The following is a 20,436-nucleotide window of genomic DNA, read 5'->3' as shown; positions in this document are numbered from 1 at the left end:
TGCCAGGCCACTGCTGCTGCCCCCAACCCCGACCCCACCACAGCAGCCCCTGCCCTCCCGTCCCGTCCTCCCCACCCCCGCAGCCAGTCGTCCTCTCCTCTGGCCCCCAAAGCTGGCCCCAACCACCCAGCAGGAAGCCCTCTGCTCCGCGAGCCCCCCATGCTTAGCCATTAGCCCCACCCTCTGCACCCCGACTCCAGAACGCCCCCCACCAGCCACCCCGGCAGCCAGCGGTCCTCCTCTTGGACCCGAACACAGGGGGACCCTTCCCTCAGCCCCCCTTCAACCCGCTGCCCTCCGCCGACGCTCCCCCACTCCCAACCGAGCAGCCCGTAGCCCTCCCCCCACCTCCACTCCTTCCCAGGGCCCCCCGGTACCTGCGGAGTCCAGCCCCCGGCAAAGCCCCCGCCTGTCTCCTGACTTGCTCTGACTCTGTGGATGACTCCGGAGTCCCGCTCAGAAGGGGCTGAAGAGCTCGTCTCAGCAGTGCAGCCAGGAACTCTGCAGCCGACGGTCCCAGGCACTCTGTGCGAACGCCACGTGGGTTTCCGGGTGCTCCCGGAAGCTCCAGGAAGATGAGGGAGAAAGTTCTAGACGTCTCTTTACAGAGAAAGTGGTTGGATGACAAGAGCACGTGAGGAGGCGCTTTGCTACGGAAGCAGCAGTAGCCATGCGCACTGAGGGCCTGAGGTCCCAAGGTTTGGCGCCTCAGGAAGCAAAAGACACGCCCATTGGCCTTGCACCAGTAGGAAGGCCTCCCTGCAAGGCTGTGGAGTTGGGGGAGCAAACTTGGCGATGCAGAGCCCATTGTGGCAAATCACTCAATTTGTCTTTACAGGTGGTTTTCTACTGTGATTGATAATGTCATAAACCTATTCTGATTTCTTCTGTTTTTTTTAGTTTTTGAATTTTATTTTATGTAATTTTTTATACAGCAGGTTCTTATTAGTTACCCATTTTGTACATATAATTGTACATTTGTGAATCCCAATCTCCCAATTCATCACACCACCCCCCACACCCCCACCATTTTCCCACCTTTGTGTCCATATGTCTGTGCTCTACATCTGTGTCTCTGTTTCTGCCCTGCAAACCGGTTCATCTGTACCATTTTTCTAGGTTCCACACATATGCATTAATATACGATATTTGTTTTTCTCTCTCTGACTTCCTTCACTCTGTATGACAGTCTCTAGATCCATCCACGTCTCTACAAATGACCCAATTTTGTTCCTTTGTACAGCTGAGTAATAAATAATAGTAATAAAGCTCTTCTTTATATGGACTGATTTCTTGTCTAGTTGTATCAACTAGCCACCTTCTCACATGGCACAAGAGGATGAGGCAGCTGTCTGGGGTCTCTTTTATAAGGGAGCTAATCTCATCCATGAGGGCTCCCCCATCATGGGCTAATCACTTCCCAGCGCCCCACCTCCAAATCCCATCCCTTTGGGGGTTAGAATTTCACAGGTGAATGAGGGGGAGAGGATTACAAATATTCAGTCCGTAGCACTGTCAGTCCAACTATTGTTGCTCCTATGTTCCCTTTTTCCTGCTGAGATAATCAAGTTTTTCATTTACATTTTAACTTCTCTACTGCCTTTTCAGGCAATTATCAGTTTTCGCTAAAACTTTACAATTCACCTATGAAATGGAAGAAGAACCCTCACCATGTCTGGGTCTGCAAAGTGCCTACCCTACCCTCTCACTGGAGAGGTGTCCCACGGGTGCTGAGCAGGAATTCGACTCTGGACCCCCACCCTCGCCCGCAGCAGCCGTTTCCCTCCATTGCCCACAGCAGAGGCCACACTCAGCTGAAACTTTCAGGGAAATTTATTAACAGAAACATTGACTGAAACCATTGAACAGAGGGCATGATAACACACAGAGGAACTTCTAACGCCCACGGGAGCCAACGGGTCCCGGCACCCCCACCCCAGGGTCCCCAACAAGGTGCCCCCAATACACTCCACCCGGCAGCCCTGCATCCCCCCACAGTCTCCCTTCTTGAGGGCCCCGCGGGTGGCCTCTCCCCAGGAAGATGGGCGCCGGCAATGCCCGCTGTCCCCAGGGCCGACCCTCTATTTCTGGCCCACATGCCCGGGGCCGGGCCCCGCCTGATGGTGGGCACAGGACAGTCCCACAGCAGGGCACGCGCCACTGAGCCGAGGACGTGGAGTCCCGAGGAACAACGGGGTGGCCCAGCAGAACACAAGCCCTGGAGGGCCTCCTGCAGACCTCCTGCAGCTGTGGTGCAGGTCTTCCTTCCCAAGGTCCCAGGTAGGCTCCCAGGTCCTGGGGTGGGCGCTGGCTGTGACCGTGTCCATGCTGTCCTCCCCGCGGGCTCCTGAGACTGGCCTCGGGGTCTCCGCGCCAGGCAGGGGTGGGGGGAACTGCTCAGAGGACACACGCACATTTCCACAGCAAGCAGTGCTGGGCCTGAATGTACGCCCAGAAAGCACACGTTGAGCTCACGACACTGGCCCACAGAGACCAGAGCCTTGGCTGGCACGTGGCACACTTCAGGGCTCTGCGGGGGGATGATGGCTAGGGTGTGTGTGTTGTGGGGAGGGGAGCGGGGACACTCCCTGGGTCCCTCTGGGGCCTACAGGGACACATTTGGGCTTGCCAGTACAGGGAACAGCCTGCCCCAGAGGGGGGACACTGAATAGGGGTCCCCTCTCGGGAGGAAGGCCCAGGAACCTTGAGTGGCCCCTAACGCCTCCCAGGCCAGTGTGGGTGGCAGCCATCTGCAGGTGCCCCTCACCTAGGCCGGGGCTGGCCACTGAGGGCTGCTCCCGGGTGGCAGGCTTTGGGGCTGGCGCTGGCATTGGCAGCTGGTGAGTTGTGGTTCTCCAGGCCAGTCCCAGGTCTCCAGTGGCCATGCACAAACCTAGAGAGAACAAAACACTCCTCCCTCCCTCCAACAAATTCTCTTGGACCCCGCCCGGACCCCCTCCCCCTCCTGCCCCTCCCCCCCCTCCTCCTCTGGAACATGCTTCCCTGCACCCCCACTCACACCAAAGCCAGTTGTGGGGTACTGGGCAACCAGCTACTCAGCGCCCTGCCGCCAAGCTGAGCTGACGCTCTCGCCTGGGATCGTCTCCTCAGTGTTTGCTGTCCTTGTCCCTACTGCCCTTTCAGGCTGCAGGGGGAGGAGACTTGCCCCTGCCCTCACTTGCGCAGAGGCTCCAGGGTGCTGCCTTCCTGGGGCTCCCCTCGAGCGGTGTAGATGATCCTGAAGTTGGACCCTGTCTCTGCCCCACAGCCCTTCCTCGCCAGCGCCGGCGCCAGCGCCGGCTCCTTCTGGCAGGGGCGGCCCCGGGGGAGGCGCCTCTAGGCCCCGCATGGCCTGGGGGCCCATCAGCGTCATTAGCTCAGAGCCCACAGGGTGGGCGTTTGAGGGTGGCCAGAAGACAGGGCTGATGCCAGAGCCCCCGACTATACCTTTTTCAGCCTCTGCTGTGCTGGGGTCTCTCTCTGAGGCTCGGGTACCCCTCGTGCTGCGTATGGTGGCTCCCCTCGTGTCGCCGGTGCCTCCCTGAGCTGATTTTGGCTGGGTTGGTGGAGTCCCTTCCAGCTGGTGGATGCCGAGGGGACTGGGCCTGGCTGCCCTGCCCCTCTGCCCCAGGCAAGGCCCCCACTGTTTCTGTGGACTGCCCCTTCCCCTCGTTAAAATATTTGTGTTGCCTGCTAGGGGAGGGGGTGCCTGGGTATCTTGAGCCTATGCTCCCTAGGGCTTGGGGTGGCTCATGGCCCCAGCCCCCATCTCGTTTCCCAACTCTTCTGCTGCAGGCTGAGGCTTCTGCTTTGCCGGGGATTGGCCCTCATCCCTAGGACACGCTGTCTGGCTGTGGCCTTCCTCCCCAGTCCCGCAGCAGCATGGCAACTGCGTGCGCTTCAGTGACAGGGTGGCCCCTTCCTGGACGGTCTGCGTGCTGCTCTCACGAAACAGCCTTGCCTGCTCCCTGACCGGAGAGACGAGGACACTGGTTTTTGCCAGTACCTGGGCGCCAGAGGCCGTGCGGCCCCTTTCTACTTGCCTCTGCTTCTCCCTGATCAGTGCCATGGCGGCCTCTAACTCCTCCTCATCTCGAATGAGCTTCATTAACTCCAGGAAAGTGGGCGCATGCCCTCGCTGCTCCATGAGCTTGAGCTTGCCCTGGAGGGAGGTGCTCATGGAGGCCTGAGCCAGGATGTATTTCAGGCGAATCACGTCTGCCCTTCCCACTGACTCGGGGCTGTGCTTCACAGCGTTCTGCAGCATGGGCTCTAACCGTACCAGAAAGGCAGAGACTTTCTCTCTGGACTTCTGGAAGATCTGGAGGAACTTTAACTGTGAGGTTCTATAGTCCTCTTTATTCCCGAAGATCTGCTTCAGGGCGTCCAGGCACTGCGCTACAGTCATGGAGTCGCTGTTGGCCCGGAGCGCCCGCATGATGGACAGGGCGGGGCCGTGTAAGCCTTCCAGCAAACGCCGCTGCTTCTCTACCTCAGACACCTGCCACATCTGCATCAACTCAGTCACCTGTTCTAGCCAGGCTTCAAAGTTCTCTTCGCCTGGGCCTGGGAAAGTGTTTCCCGAAAACACCTTCAGTTTTCGGTACCACATGCTTCCTTTCAGAGGCTGCAGGTCTGGTGGCTTGACTTGAGCCAAGCCTTTTGGCTCTATGTCCTCAAGGTACGTCCCCACGGTTCTGACCACATCTACCATTCTCCGGCCCTCATGTTTCAGGAAGTACTTCAGTCTGTTGATAAATTCATCATCTGACGTACGGGGTTTCACCACCACTTCCCAGGTACCTCCCTTTCCTGGGATCTGACTGGGCGTCGAAGCATAATTGACCGTGTCGGCCAATGCAATGAAAACTGCCTTAGAGTTGTCTTCCCTTCTGAACATTGTGCCCAGCACACTGTAGGCACCCAGGGGCTGTAAGCCCGCCTTCAGGGTCTCTTTTACTTCCTCTTCACTACACTCCACAGGGATGCCCACGATGAGCAGGGCCTTCCTGGGGTCCAGGTCCATCCCTTTGCACCAATCCTCCAACAGATTCACAGCCATTGCTCCCTCTATCTACGGACTGATCTAGTACAAGGGGCAGTAATCAGCTCACAGAGTCTGACCAGGACTCAAGGAATTCTGAGTCAATGCCAAGTATGAAGGCAGAATCGTTCTGGGTTTGCACAGCCTATAATGCAAATGGGGTGAGAGCATCATTAACGCCCACCCTCCCACCCCGACTAAAAGCCCATGCACTACCCCCACTTCTGGTCACAGAGATTCAGGCCCTGCTTTTCAGGGCTTCCCCAGTCACTTGGTGGAGAGGTGTCTTTAGGCCAAGCTCCCCGCACCTCACCCCCTCCCTGCTCACCTCTGCTTGCCGTGGACTCCTCCTCAAAGTCCAAGGACTCTTCTGTGTGTACTGGAGGTGCCTGTGGTGAAAAGGCCAGCGTCAGGAGGAGGGGCCTGACAAAGCCCGCCAAACGGGAGAGGACAGCGGGCTGTCCCACTCCCTGGCTCAGGGCTGTTCAGGCCCAGGGCACCTGGTACCCACTTCTCTGGGGCAAAGGTTGGAGGACGGAGATGTGGAGTTCCCTCCTTTCTCAGAAAATGTCTGACAAGTGAGAAAGATGGTTGGAGCTCTGCACAAGGCAATGAAGCTGGTGGCTGTGGAGAACGTGTGACAAGCTGCAGTGTTGCCATGGATACTGAGAACAGCGTGGACCATGGGTTTCCATCGCAGAGGGCTGTTCTGTGGTAAGGTGAAGGGGCAACAGGTGATGTCACTGGCCTCCAACCAGAGAAGTGTCCTGTTGTTGTTGGAGGGGAGGGGAGATGGGGGGTGGGCAGCAAGGATCAAGTGCTGAGAAACAGTAGCCTACCGTTTCAAACTGTGTGGAAGCTAGAATCAGGGAGAGAAAAGGGACCCAAAAAGGGTCTACAGTGCCACACTGCTGAAACAGACAACTCTCGCCCTAGGTGTGACCCTACCCTGCAGACCCTGTAAACCTTGGCAGGCAACCCCACCCCTCCTGCTTTTTGCCAGGGTTACAGAAGCCTCTCTCAACATAGGTCTACGTCACAGCTGTTCACCATGCTGATTAGGGACCCACCGGCAGTGCAGATACGGGGATTCCACCCACACTCAACACTAGGCATGCCCTCCAGCTCTGCCCAGAGGCAGTTCCTGGTGCTGGGGAGGTGGTACTGCTTCGCTGCATCTGTGCAAGGCAAGGCAGAGGTACTTTGCTATGGTTCTACCCCACACGCCCCTGCTCAGGCTGTGCCAATTCTGAGCCTACAGAGGCTCTCTGGTACAGGGATACAAGAAACGGCTCAGGGGGCTGGGGGGTGTGTGTGTGATGAATTGGGCGATTGGGATTGACATGTATACACAGATGTGTATAAAATGGATGACTAATAAGAACCTGCTGTACAAAAAAATAAATAAAAGTCAAAAATTCAAAAAAACTAAACCAAAACTGCTCAACTGGTATTCAGGGCTAGTACAGGAGGAATCCTACAGTATGATTATTGCCCCGCCCTCAAATCCACCCCCTCCCTCAAACTTTGCCCCCACTGACGCACGACGTAGGCCTTAAGCCCCACCCCTGATGCCAAGCCTCCCCTCACGGAAGTTTGATCCCACCAAGACCTACCCCCAACCCAGGCGCCACCCCCACTTAAGCCCAGCCCCTGACGCCAAGCCCCACGCTTATGGAAGTTCGATCCCTGCCCCCACCGAGCCCCACCCCTTCCCATATCCCAACCCCCCTCACTCAAGTCTGATCCCTAACAAAGCCCTGCCTCCACCCAAGCCAAATCCCTGCCCCCACTCAAGCCATGTCCCACCCCTTCCCAAGCATCATCCCTGTCCCAAGCCCTGACCTCACTCAAGTCCAACTACCGTCCCCAAGCCTCCCGCCCTCATTCCCCTGTTGTCCCCACCCACACCTAAGCCCACCTCCCTAAGCCCCGATGACCCCTTCACACACCCGCTACCTCAAACATTCCTCATTCCAGAGCAGGAATACATCTGGTCAGTGGAAGTTGCTGGAGACCAGGGGAGGAACGGCTGAAGCCACTCTCCCTCTAGGATAAGGCCCAGAACCACTAGTCCTGACCGCAATGGCTGTGAGCAGGGTTAGGTGTGGAATAGGTTCCCCTGCAATTCCTAGGCTGGTCGCGGTGCCCGGAAATGGCATGGAATTGATGCGGCGCCATGCCTGATGTAGTGGGATCCCACGTCCAGGGGAAACCTGTAGCCACCAACCCCTGGGACGCCAAGGGAGATGGCAAGGGTCATTGTGCGGAATCCCATGGGGTTTGGATGGCTCTCTGTGCCCCGGGCCCCGACCAGTACCTGCTGGAGATGCCTACAGGCCGAAACGCCTGGGCTCCACAACCACCACGCGACCGTCACCACTGCTCGCGCGGTGCACACTGGGTCGGGAGCCCGTGGAAAGGGGCTGTCCGGCTACAAACTCCCCGCCCACCCTCGCCCCGCAGAGCTGCACACGGCCCGCTCGCGCCTGCGCCCTAGTAGCGTAGCGCCCACCATCCCCCCTCGAGAGGTGGAGCTCTCGCCCCGCCCTGCACCAGTGTACGCAACTAGGCGGACAGAGTTCGAATTCAACCGGGGCACCTTAAACTGCAGAGCTGGACAGAATCCAGCCTTGGACTGTGAGCAGGGTTAGGTGGGGAATAGGGTCCCCTGCAATTCCTAGGCTGGTCCCTGGAAGGAGACCGCCAGAGCCACCACGTGCCACGCCAGGCCCAGCAGCCATCGTGGCTCTTGTTTAGCATGTCTATTCCCCATTGGACGGGAGCTGTGGCGTGACAGTCACCAGTCGCTCTCCCTATTTGAATATTCCAAGCGGTCAGCGCAGGGCCGGGTGCAAAAGTAAAAGCCCGGTGGGTGTTTACTAAATGAAATCCTGATCTTTTTTTTTTTTTAATTGGTCTGTTTTCTAGAGGAGGACGGCAGAAATACAGCTGCTTCCGGTAAAAATGCAAGGGCACGAAAATTTTTCGTATTCACCGAGACCGAAAGCTTTCAAAGAATTACATTCTCCCATTATTCCCTTGACTTCACAGCCTAGTACTACCCACCTAGTACCCAAACTGCTTCCCGCCCTTTTCCAAAGAAAATTTCTTCCACAGAAGGAAGACTGGAATATTTTCCCTGGGGCCCGCGGGACCCTAACTTGCTATTCCGGAAAACGGCGTGGGGGGAGCTCAGGTTATCGCACTGGAAATCTGCAAATCTGGTAGATCTTGATAAAAATGCAAGTTCTGATTCAGGAGGACTGGGGTGGGACTGAGATTCCGCGTTTCTCGAAAGCTAGGTGACTCCCATGCTGCAGATCCCTGACTACGCTTAGAGTACCAAGGCTCTGAAGCCTGTAGTCACTTTTCGGACCAGAAGTTGTGGTCATTTGTTGACAGAATAGATTTCTTTTGCTTTATTCGGGACACAGAACAAGAGGCTTTTCGATTACATTTTAATAAAAATACTAAAAGCAGACACAATATTAAATTAAAGATTACCTTTAAGTGCAGATATTTCCTGTGTCAGAGAAGGGGAACACAGACCTGAACATGCCTTACCTAATTAGAACGTACTATTGAGAGGCTGTTAAATCATTCTCCTTCCCATGCCAAGAAAAAGGGGTTACCTGCTGGTGTCAGAAAATCCTGGACTCCAAGTGGGACATTTCACTTGTGGGCTCTCATAATAGCAGCCCACTGTGGCTCCATGAAGCCCCCACTCAGCCACGTGGCATTACAGGTATGACAAGGTGTCGTAAAGGGTGATACCATGGGAGGAGAGGTTCTGACCGCCATCCTCGAAAACAGCGGAGGTTAAGAAATATGTATGAAAACATATAACATTATATTAGTTTCAGGTGTATTTGTATATGTTGCAAAATGATCACCATGATAAGTCTAGCAAACATTTATCACCACACATAGTTTTTTTTTCTTATCATGAGAATTGTAAACATCTACTCTCTCAGCCAATTTCAAATATATAATACAGTACAGTATTATTAACTATAGTCTCCATGCCGTACATTACATCCCCAGGACTTACTTATTTTATGTTTTTGTGTGTATGTATGTGTATATAATGTTTCCTACCCTGATGGTATTACCAAATTAAATTATGAAAGTCTTTCAAAGAGCTCCATTATTATTGGTTTAGAGATACTTAAGTGCTTTTATAAATTGAATACTCAAAATTCTCAGGAATTAATGACAGTGAATTTGTTCTCACAAAACTTTATTTCAGCAGTAGTTGTTTCATATGTAGTATGTCAGTCTTAAAGATAGTTTCCAAGATCTTTTGCTAACTTAAAACCTTATACTTATACTAAATTAACTATGCAGGATGTGTTTTTTTGTTGTTGTTGTTGTGTTTTTTTTCGGTATGCGGGCCTCTCACTGCTGTGGCCTCTCCCCGTTGCGGAGCACAGGCTCCAGACGCGCAGGCCCAGCGGCCATGGCTCACGGGCCCAGCCCCTCCACGGCATGTGGGATCCTCCCGGACTGGGGCACGAACCCGCGTCCCCTGCATCGGCAGGCAGACTCTCAACCACTGCGCCACCAGGGAAGCCCCAGGATGTGTTTTTGTTAAATAAAAGAATAATTTTGTCCTAAAGTAAAATGACTGGTTGTTCCAGAATGAAAAAGATGGAAGTGTAGGACAAAACCTGAATGGATATGGTTCTCAGAGGAGATTTTATCTCTTGTGGTCAAAGCTGACTAAAGATCAGTGGGTTTGTTTATAAGATTTTAAAAAATGAGCTATAGGGCTTCCCCGGTGGCGCAGTGGTTGAGAGTCCGCCTGCCGATGCAGGGGACATGGGTTCGTGCCCCAGTCCGGGAAGATCCCACATGCCGCGGAGCGGCTGGGCCCTTGAGCCATGGCCGCTGAGCCTGTGCATCCGGAGCCTGTGCTCCGCAACGGGAGAGGCCACAACAGTGAGAGGCCCACATACTGCAAAATAATAATAATAATAATAATAATAATAAATTAAAATAAAAGAATAAAAATAAATAAAATAAAATAAAATAGAAAATGAGCTATAATATCAAATAGTACAGTGATGCAAAACTAGAATTTGATTTTCTCTGTTAAAATGGAAACATTTCCTTAGATTATTGGTCTGCTCTTAATAAGAGGTAGTAGAAGGTTTTTCTTTACTTTTTGAGTAATCTGCCTAGAAAGCAAAGATTCTTTCTTTCTTTCTTTCTTTTTTTATTCAAGACCCTTTTATTCTCTAGTTTTGCCCACATGGAGACGCCCTCCTTGAAAAGGCGCTAAATCCTTCCATTCACTCTAACACCTTGTGCTGAAAACATGTGTTCCAAGGTTTCAGCTACGAGATCCACATTCTTAAAGCCCTGATTCTTAAACCTCATCTAGATTTCTCCCCTTGGATGGGGGGAGATGACCCAAACACAGAGAAGAACAGCTCAGAACTGTGGGCTCTGCTTGCCCAGAAGACCTTGCAGCCCCCCTGACCACCCCGCTGGAGCCAGGATTAGGGCCCTGAGACGAGGGGCACCTGCTGGGCTGCTGCCACTGCAGATGGGCCACGCTGCCATTGGGCGCCTTCCTGCCCCACTGCCACCGGCCCCCTAACTCCTGTTCTCTTCACTGGCTTGCTGTCACCTCTAGTTTCCCTGGTTTTTGGGGATTCCAGACGGTCTCTGCTCACACTTCTGTATCACGCCTGCTGCCTCAGCACTGCTGATCCACACCAAGGGGGAAAAGCACACAGAACTGCTTTTCAACACACCAACGTTCCGCACAAAAGTTATTTTATGAGCCTGCAGGTTCTTCTTCATCAGAGGACATTCCCAAGGCCATGACTTCCCCTGGCTCCCCACTGCCCTTGCCGGCAGACTGGATGTGCCTGGCCGCCGTGCTGAGTCGGGCACACCACCCTGGCTCCACTCAGGCGCACTCTCCTGGAGAACTGAGGGTGGTGCCCTGGGCTCATCAGCAGGACCTGTCCCGAAGCCAGTCCTAGAGTGACAAGAGCTATACCTGCAGGTCTATTCCACTGACCAGCCGCCGAGGACCGAGCTGGGCCCTCAGACCCGGGTCTGGATTGTGTTGGCTGGTCATTCTTGCCTAGGTTCACAGGCCACCAGCCAGTGTCCTCCCTTTCCTGCTCATCACCGCACCAGCGGCTCACTCCTACCTGCTGCCGTCACACGCCTGGCAACCTGGTGTTCCGGGGCCAGCCAAGAACTGAGACCCCAGCAGACCCCTAGTTCCCAGCAGGCAAACTCCCCATTAAACTACTGCTGCCTAGCCGTGTTCTCGAGGCTTCAGAGCCGGGAGTGTGCAGAGAGCATCGCAAGCCCGGACGCCCCCAGCCCCGAACCCACGATGCTCCGGCGGAGCCACAGGAAGCTCACCACACACCGCCGCCCAACACAGGCGACCTCTGCTCCCGCTTGTCCCGTGGCCCCGGATGCACCTCCGGCCAAAGAGTCTTTCTTATCAGAATAATTTTCTTTGCTTTATGTTGACTTTGTCATAGCCTTCAACCAAGTCTTGTCACTTTTGAAAGAACTAAGGTTCTTTATAATTGCATTACTTCCAAAGATTTACTTTTTAAATATTTTGTCACTTTGGTTAAATAGACAAGTAGTGTTTCTTACTGACACATGATCTTATTTAACCAAGTGTTCAAACCTTCTGACAACTTTTTTATCTTACTTTCCCCACACTCAAATCCTAAGCAATATATTCTTTTTTTCCTCTTCTTTCTTTTTCGCTGCACTGGGTGACTTGTGAGATCTTATTTCCCAGACCAGGGATTGAACCCTGGCCCTTGGCAGGGAAAGTGCTGAGTCCTAACCACTGGAACGGCAGCGAATTCCCCTGAGTGGTATATTCTTGATCTCAAAGCTTATTTGAGTTTTCCCAGATAGAGCCTGGAAAATCACAAAGTATCTCTTACCTTGTAAAAACAGAGGTGCCAGAAATAATTAGGCTTATTTGATATATTGAGTTTCATGGGAGGCTTTTTCAAATCATAAGAGATGCCTAACCTTCTGTAGGTTACACTTCTGTGAGCGAAATGTTATTAATATAAATGTTTTAGAAACCATATTAATTTCCTGGAGGTTTGTCAATGCCCCCCTCAGTGTTCATGATATGTCCTGGTGTTGCTTTGCCCGATATTAAACAGTGTAGTGTTATCAATCATAATTGTAGTTATCTTTTAAAATGTTGCATGCCACAGAAACAACAAAATTTCCTTGTCAATTGCATTATTTTTGCGATGAACTCTCATCAGATCTTTAACCATGAGCATTTTAAACCTTTTGTCATGCACTAAGGCTTCCCTGAAAGCGCTTGCAATCAGCTACAGGCCAGAATGCTTCACCTTCAAGAAAAAGGGACTGTCTCAGACCCCCATGAAAAAGACTATGCCAGATGCTCTGAGGCACAAGCTTCTGATGCCATTACTTAAATAACTTTGAAATCCTGTCACTGGATTAAGCCAGAATTTCCAGAACTCTAGTGAAGAAGCTGATGGGTTCATGAGACTGCTATCCCACGACTGAGCAGAGCAAGAATTAATTACATAGGACTTAATGAACTCATGAAAGATGGTTATGGGTTTTGTTTGGAATATTGCTGATGCTTTCATGCTCTATATTCTGGATATAAGGAACCCTTTCTCATTTCTCTTAAGCTATCCATGACTGATAACAATTTAGTAGACTATACTTTCATAAATGGACACAAACCATTTATTTTTTCTTCCCTGCCCAATCCCTCTAGAATTTGGAAATTATTTTTGAGCACTCTTATTTTCATGGTAATACAGTTACATGCCTAGGTTCAATAAGAACCTGCCTTTCTTATTAACAGGACATAATTAGAAACACTGGTTATATAACCAAGGCTTTGACTGGAATGTCATATTTGTAAATGATGTTCATAGAATCACGTATGACCTGACAATTTTAAGGAACTCGGGTTGAGTTTATGAATCCAAGTCTTATAAAACTCCCTTGGGAACCTGGTACTTGGCTTACAGAGTTCCCAGCCTTACAGATGAGTAAGGAAGGTCTCTTCCTGGCAAGTCCAGGAAACTCAGGTTATTTTGGGTACCTTGAGAGGAATTCACCAATATGTATATATAGGAACCACGGGTGATATCTGGGTGATATCAAGTTCTTGGCTTGGCTTACTAGCCTTGAGAGGCTTTAAAAGTCCAATCTGAAATTCTTTGTAAAAACTTACAGCAAAGCAAACTTTAAAAGGGCTCCATGGCCAATTACCATCCTTGCTGCACCTGTGCAAATAATGAGGTCAAATCTAGTAAGACCAGAGTTAGTTTGCAATCAAGAATAACCTTATTTGAGATTATCTTTGATCAAAAAGAGGGTGACCATTGAGAGAAATTTTGCATTTCATTAGAACGTTAGAAAATACTATGAGATGTGGGTTATGACATTCTGGTCTTGTTCATTGTCTCTGAGCTATTTTGCCCCTCTTTGTAAAACTTCATGGTTTTGTTACCAGGTAAGAATTTGTAAATTGGACTGAATCCTGCAATCTTGTGCACATTGTCAACACTTAACAAATTTTCAGTTATTCCAATTTCTTTCAATATCTGGCTACAACCCTCCAAACTAACATTTCTCATTTTCCTCTCTCCCTCCTGATTTGGCACCACAGACCTAAAAGCTGACTGCCTAGATCCTTATGAAGACTCTAAGTTGTCTTTAAGCATAGATGAATTGGAAAAAAAATGCTTGTTAATCAAACTTTGGTTCAGCTTCTGTCCTTCCTCCAGGCCCCTGAACTTTGGCCCACCCCCAGCCTGAGTCAGCAGACAGCCCCTCCTGAGAATAGACTGGACTCAGTGGAAAATATTCTCTGACCTGCTATGCAATCATGCCACCATTTCATCCCACTTCCCCACATCCAATTCTTTCTAACCTTGCTTACTCTTCTTTAAAAAAGAAAAACTTTTCCCCTAATTTTTCAGATGCTTGCAGAATTTACTATCACAACATTCTTCCTATTGTAAAAGTCCCCCTCCCTCTGTTGCAAAAGTCCCTTTCCCCTCTTTCAACAATTCTTCTGAATAAAAGTCTCTCCTTAATGAGTCTGTATTTGTTTTTTATTTGACAATAGTTAACAGACAATAAAACACATCCATTTTAAGTGTACATATGATGAGTTTTGACCAACGTATACATTCGTATATACTCACCATCCCTCCATCGAAGGGCGCATACTGTATGATTCCATTTATGTAAAACTCTTTATATAAAACTTTTTATATAAAATGCTTTAAAATACAAAGTAATCCATAGTAGCAGAACGCAGATAGGTGGCTGCAGGATAGAAGGATTCCAAAGAAGCAGGAGGAAAGTTTTGAGAGTGATGTATATATTCACTATTTTAATGGGGTGATGAGTCCACAGATACATACATGTGTGAAAACTAATTTTAAAAAGTGAACACTTTTTTTTTTTTTTTTTTTTTTTTTTTGCGGTACGTGGGCCTCTCACTGCTGTGGCCTCTCCCGTTGCGGAGCACAGGCTCCGGATGCGCAGGCTCAGCGGCCATGGCTCACGGGCCCAGCTGCTCCGCGGCATGTGGGATCTTCCCGGACCGGGGCACGAACCCGTGTCTCCTGCATTGGCAGGCGGACTCTCAGCCACTGCGCCACCAGGGAAGCCCAGTGAACACTTTTTATTTTTTTTTTATTTTATTTTTTTTTTTTTTTTCTTTTTGCGGTAGGCGGGCCTCTCACTATTGTGGCCTCTCCCGTTGCGGAGCACAGGCTCCGGATGCGCAGGCCCAGCGGCCATGGCTCACGGGCCCAGCCGCTCCGCGGCATATGGGATCCTCCCAGACCGGGGCACGAACCCGTATCCCCTGCATCGGCAGGCGGACTCTCAACCACTGCGCCACCAGGGAGGCCCCCAGTGAACACTTTTAATGTGTGCAGTTTCTTGTGTGTTAAATATATCTCAATAAAGCTGTTAAAAATATGAGTGTGCAGACAATCTTCACTAGAATGGCCTGTAGCAATCTCTTACAGCTCTTTAGAAAGAGACTCACACATTCCCAAGCAGAGAGTTAGACGCAGAAGGCACCCAGAGGAGGAGGTCACGCTGATTACGTTATGAAGAGTGCAGCAGACAGGAGTTCCTGGGCAGTGGGGGGTGGGATGGGGAGGGAACACAGGCAGCATTCATGAGCAGGGCTCAGTGTTCAGAGGATGTTCAAAAGAAAAGGAATCCTGCAGATGGCATTAGATAACGGGCCTGGCACACAAAGTGCTCCTTGGGCGACAGCACTGTGCAGAAGGTGTTCAGAGACAGAGTGTACAGTGAGGAAGGCCTGGAGCAGGGATTCTTCATGGGACAGATGGCATGGTAGGAAACGCTCACAGGTAGAATGCATGCTGCAGAAGCCATTCACAGGCAGGGCGTGCGGTACAGAAGGAGGTTGGGTGGAGACAGCATTAACAGGGAAGCCCATCAGGAAAGCAGTGCCACTGTTTCCCTAGCAGGAAGGTTTGAGAACAAGGAATCAGTGGCTTACACAAGCAGTAGAAGGCTGGAGCAGTGAAGGTCAGGGAGACTGCTGCTGGTACAGGAGGAAAAAGCCCCCAGCAATTCCACCTGGAGGACTGTCATGGATAATTCGCAGGAGGTTTCCCAGAAGCCACTGGGAAAAAAGCCAGGTGTACCCTCTTTTTGACACCCCATATTTTTCTTACAAATGATAACAACAGTGACACTGTGCTTCTGCTTAGCATGATGCAACCCATACCTCATATACATGAATATGCCTTTGCCTTCTTCAAGAAGCGGGGACGTCAAAAGTCCCATTAGATACACTCTCAATTCTCTGGGGGATGTCTGTTCCTTCTCTAGTTCTGTCATAATTACACTTTGACATACTGTAACCTATAGGTTAAATTATATGATTAAGCACCACCCACACAATTTAAATGCAAGATTTGGAAATGGGAGAAAGAAAATGGGGCAGATTTAAATATATAATAGCAAAGCAAGACGAAGTATGCATAGCTTCTATAGCTGTTATTTTTGCAACTGGCCATGAGGTCACAGTATTTGTAACTTCCTTTCCCACTAGCATTTCAGTTCCCTATGACTTCATCTAGCTGGTCGTGGTTGTCTACCTGGCAGTAAGATACAAACCTTTATTCCTAACCAATCTGATCCCTTAGTGGTCCTGCCTGCATGAGTCATTACCGTCATCCGTTATCTTACACTATTGGACATGGGAACACTAAGAGACACTCCCAGAAGACTTTTCTCCTAGGTTTCAGATGTGGTCCTTGCAGCGACCCTTTTTCCCCTCGATAATCAGGAGCAGTCAGCCAGCAGGTAAAATAACACCCTTCTTGTTGATTCAGTGGCAAGAGGGGCCCCAAATGGCCAGGTAGTGATCTCAACTTTGAATTCAATGTAACCAGTGTTGGGTCCCCTGGTGGAAGCTTTCCTCCCTTGGGAAGTTCATGGGAAAAGGATATTGTGCAGAGAAACATCACAAGAGAAATGTGGTGTGTGGAAATTCACAGGCGGAATACATTCATAAGCAGAGTCCCCAAGAGGACCCCACATGGGGGTGCATGGGTTGGGGGCCCTCACAGGTGTGGATCTATAAAGGGGAAGGAGGAACAGGGGAGGCTGGGTACTGGGGATCAACTGGCTTGGTGGGAACCTGGTCTGCTAAGTCATTTTTCAAAATAACCCTCCCCTCTTTTTTTTCTAGGTGTTGGTGTCACATGCTATCAGCAACAGAGTCCTAGGCCTGGTCAGGAGCCACTGTTAGAGCTCTTGCCTCTGAAGTGGTAAAACCTCTTCTTCCTTTGCCAAATGTACTCATGTAGCCAAGATGGTGGCTGAGGTTGGGGTGAGAAAGTAGCTACAGGGACACTAGTTCAATACCTACTGAATACTAGGTCCCAACGTCCCTGCTCAGTTGTAGAGGGATTCCTCTGTCATGTCTTCTATCTTTGGACTGACTTCTTGACCACCCTTTTTGGCCCCAGGCTGGATCAAGACATCGATGACATGCAAATTATATTTTTGGATACAAAACCTGGAAGCATGGATCACGTGATAGGCAGAATGACTATTCAACAGGATTCTGACAGCTTGGGGCACCAGCCTTAATGAGCAAGATGAAAGTCTTGCCTGTCGGTACACATCTGGAGGAATGGGTTCGGACGTGCAGTTGGGGGGCACCTTTGAGGGTAAGAGATGCATACTCAGAATTCCTGTCAGAGTTGATGGGACCAGGGGTGTTTAAATGAGAGAAGAGTTGACAGAGGAAGAACCCAACAAGCGTATTTATCAATTTTAGGGGCTGGCGTATAAAAGAGGGATTACAGATTACCAGTGGGTGGTAGTTAAAGGGAACAGGTTGTAACTCAGCTGAGGAACGCATTTCCACAGACAGAATGGGCTTGTAAGGGACTGAGCTCTTGGTCATTGAAAGTGTTCAGTAAGGACGAGGCGGCCACCTGTCGACAATGAAAGGAAGGATGGGCCCAAAAGAATAAAATATTCTTCATTACGATCTGACAGGTCTGGAATTGCACACTTGCTGTGCATGCATAGTTTCTAGATAATGCTGTTTATTTCTCTTTAGATTTGATACTTCTTAAAAGTATTTGCTTCTGTAGAGAAAACTTTGATACTCCTTAAAGTATTTATTTGCTTTTGTAAAGAGAGTGGCTTCAGGTAATAGGAGAAAATAAATCACACAGCCAAATACACCAAGTTATTACACCTATAAAAGGAAACGTTAACATTTACACATGAAATATCTTACCATTTATTATAATTGTGTACATTAATGAGTTAAGCAAGTATGATTTAAAATTCTAGGCAAATAAAAAGAAGCGAAAGTGTAATGCAACCACCTCTCTTCCTTAAGTCCGAAGAATTCTGTGCCATTTAAACATGAAAGAGATTTTTTCAGATTGGAGTCAATATCTTGCATGTTGGTTCTAAAACTCTCTTAAAGGCAGAGTGTATCTAGAAGGTAGGGAAGCCAGCCTATCTTGGACCTCTTTATCCTGCCAAGACTCAGGGGTGCTACCTCCCACCCAAAGGCACGACCTTTCTTTCCCTTTCACTCATTCATTCAGCACCTATGTGTCAGTCCCTACCATCTGCGAAGTCCCAGGCTGAGGGCTAGACTTGAGGAAAACCAGCTCATATTTTGTACGAGTACATGGCCAGTTTTCCACTCCAGAGCAAATCTGACGCACATCTATGGAAATAAATGGAACATTCCTCTCTGATCATTTGGCAGGAAGAACAAGTACACCAGCCAATGTGCATAGGGCTCAGAAACTGGAGAGAGATGGAGAGGCATTTTCTAATTAAACCAAGAGAAAAGGCCCTCATTTTTCATCAGAAAAACTGTCAGGTTGTCCTTTCGAGGAACTTACACAGTGATGCTGGTCCCAAAGGTAGAGGGGCCCAGTCGAACCTGAGCAGAGCATCAGCTGACTGCATGAATGGGCCTGCATCTGTCCAGCTGGCCAACAGGTATCCCTGTTCCAAGTACCTGGGGTTTCAGTAGTTGCCACTAGCTTGGGACAGAGTCTGGACTGGAAAATGGGAGGTCACTGAGGGCCCTGTGCCCAGATCGGCTAGCCTACTGGAGCTTCCCCTGGGTTGACAAGCTCTTCTTTGGGAAGGTCTGTGAGTCAAATCTGTTCCCAGCTGAGAGTATTTCAGTTCAGAAGTGTTTTCATGGAAAAGGGAGGTGAGAGGGCCAGTTTGGCTCTTCTGGTACTTTATGGGGACCCAGGATGCCCAGAGGAGGGGTGCAATTCCCCACCTTCCCCTCTTTGTAAAAGTGTGCCTCAGGGAAGGCTTGAGGGCGTGGTGTCACCTCCACACAGCGCTTCGCATATACTCAGCATTGACTCAACGTTCATGTCTGTCATTACCGTTACTAGAGGGAGATAGCGATGGTTCTGCACGATGCAATGACCCCCTCTCTGAGCCTCAACATACTCATTTGCAAACTGCGGAGAAGAATACCCTCTGTACAAGATTAGCATGGGGATTAATGCCACCACTTTGTGATAACGCCTGGTACACAGTAAGGCCTCAAGAAATGTTAGCTGATTTTCTCCCTTCATAATCCTGCTGGAGTCTATAGACCCTAAAACTTGCTTTAGGGGATTTCTGTGTAAAGTTTAGGGATCGGAAATTGAGGGCAAAGTTATTAATTAGCTAGCAAGATTCAGACACAGATTTCCCTTTGGTCAGTAGCCTCTTAAGAATCACATTCTATAGAATTTAAACCTAACGTGTAAACTTTCTAATACATGTCCACATGCCTGCAGGACAAAACGCAACTATATTGAAAGGTAGGTAGGCAGGAGGTCATTAAAATCTGCTATATAACTCAATCAAAAGCAACTAACTAGTTGTAAAAGTATACGGAAAGTTTAAAAAATATATATGGCAAATAGACAAGCTAAACATTAGCCTATGTCAATCCCTAGCATTCAATGTCTGCAATTTACCCACCAGGGATCGTCAACAGTCTTTAACCCCTCAGAAGCTTCAGGAGGTCTCCTTCTTCTGTCAAGTTCCAAAGGCACACTCACAGCTGTGAACCTGAATGTGATTTGCTCTCTGTCCCAAAAGTCAGGATACACCGAACCCCACACTCTTGTCCGTGCCTATTGTACCAGGCCACCTAAACTCATCAGGGAGCTGGCCAGTCTGAGGGAAGCCAAAATGGAATTATTGTTCAATCCTCTTTGCTTGAGCCTGAAGTAACATAACGGATGGGAAGTGCTTTCTAAGCTACAAAAAGCTACACACACAAGTAATTATCATAACATCATTAAGACATGGATGCTACTGGATGTAAGCAAGTTCAACTTAAGAAGAGCAAAAACATGAAGCAATCAAACGGAGGAGAGAGGAAGTGAGGGAAGAAGAGTCAGCAACTTGGGGCAAGCGGGGACAGTCAAACTTGTCCAGGAGTTATCAGCTTCTTCTTAGCCTGGAGGAGCTAAAAGAAAATAGAAGTATTCATGAGATTGGAAATACACACCCAATCCAATGAGCAGTCACAAGCCCTTGGGGAGGGTGACTGCTCCAGGCATCAGGAGTAACAGTCCAGGTCAATGTGTCTTCTGGAGAAAAGGCAGAACAGGCTTGTAGCTGGTGGAGGGCCTGGTTGCTACCGATTCCCATTGCCTTCAAGGGAGATATTCTGCTCTGTGCTTCTAGTTGAGGAGGAGGATCACTGGGCCCCATGAAGCTCAGACACTGGGGTCAATTCCACTGGCTTTTAGCATGCAAACCTGTCTTCAGGCAGAGTTCACAATGTGGCCCAGAAGCTGCCCAGGCACCAGGACAGCACC

At 49.8% G+C, this 20,436-nt stretch overlaps 1 protein-coding gene across 2 annotated transcripts in view; it reads right to left on the bottom strand.

Moving 5' to 3' along the window:
- Positions 1–17,741: 17,741 nt before the first annotated feature.
- ZNF185 (zinc finger protein 185 with LIM domain) overlaps positions 17,742–20,436 on the bottom strand; it is a 59,061-nt gene continuing 56,366 nt past the window's right edge. The window contains exon 24 of one of the 2 annotated variants that reach the window (XM_082610643.1): positions 17,742–20,081. The gene's annotated coding sequence lies outside the window, so the exon portion shown is untranslated. The remainder of the gene's footprint in view (positions 20,082–20,436) is intronic. The other variant, XM_082610644.1, reaches the window with a different exon arrangement.

The sequence above is a fragment of the Mesoplodon mirus genome, assembly GCF_964341445.2.
Source record: "Mesoplodon mirus genome assembly, chromosome: X".
NCBI lineage: Eukaryota > Metazoa > Chordata > Mammalia > Artiodactyla > Ziphiidae > Mesoplodon > Mesoplodon mirus.
The sequence above is the reverse complement of the archived record's forward strand: the minus strand, read 5'-3'. Positions and strand labels throughout refer to the sequence as shown.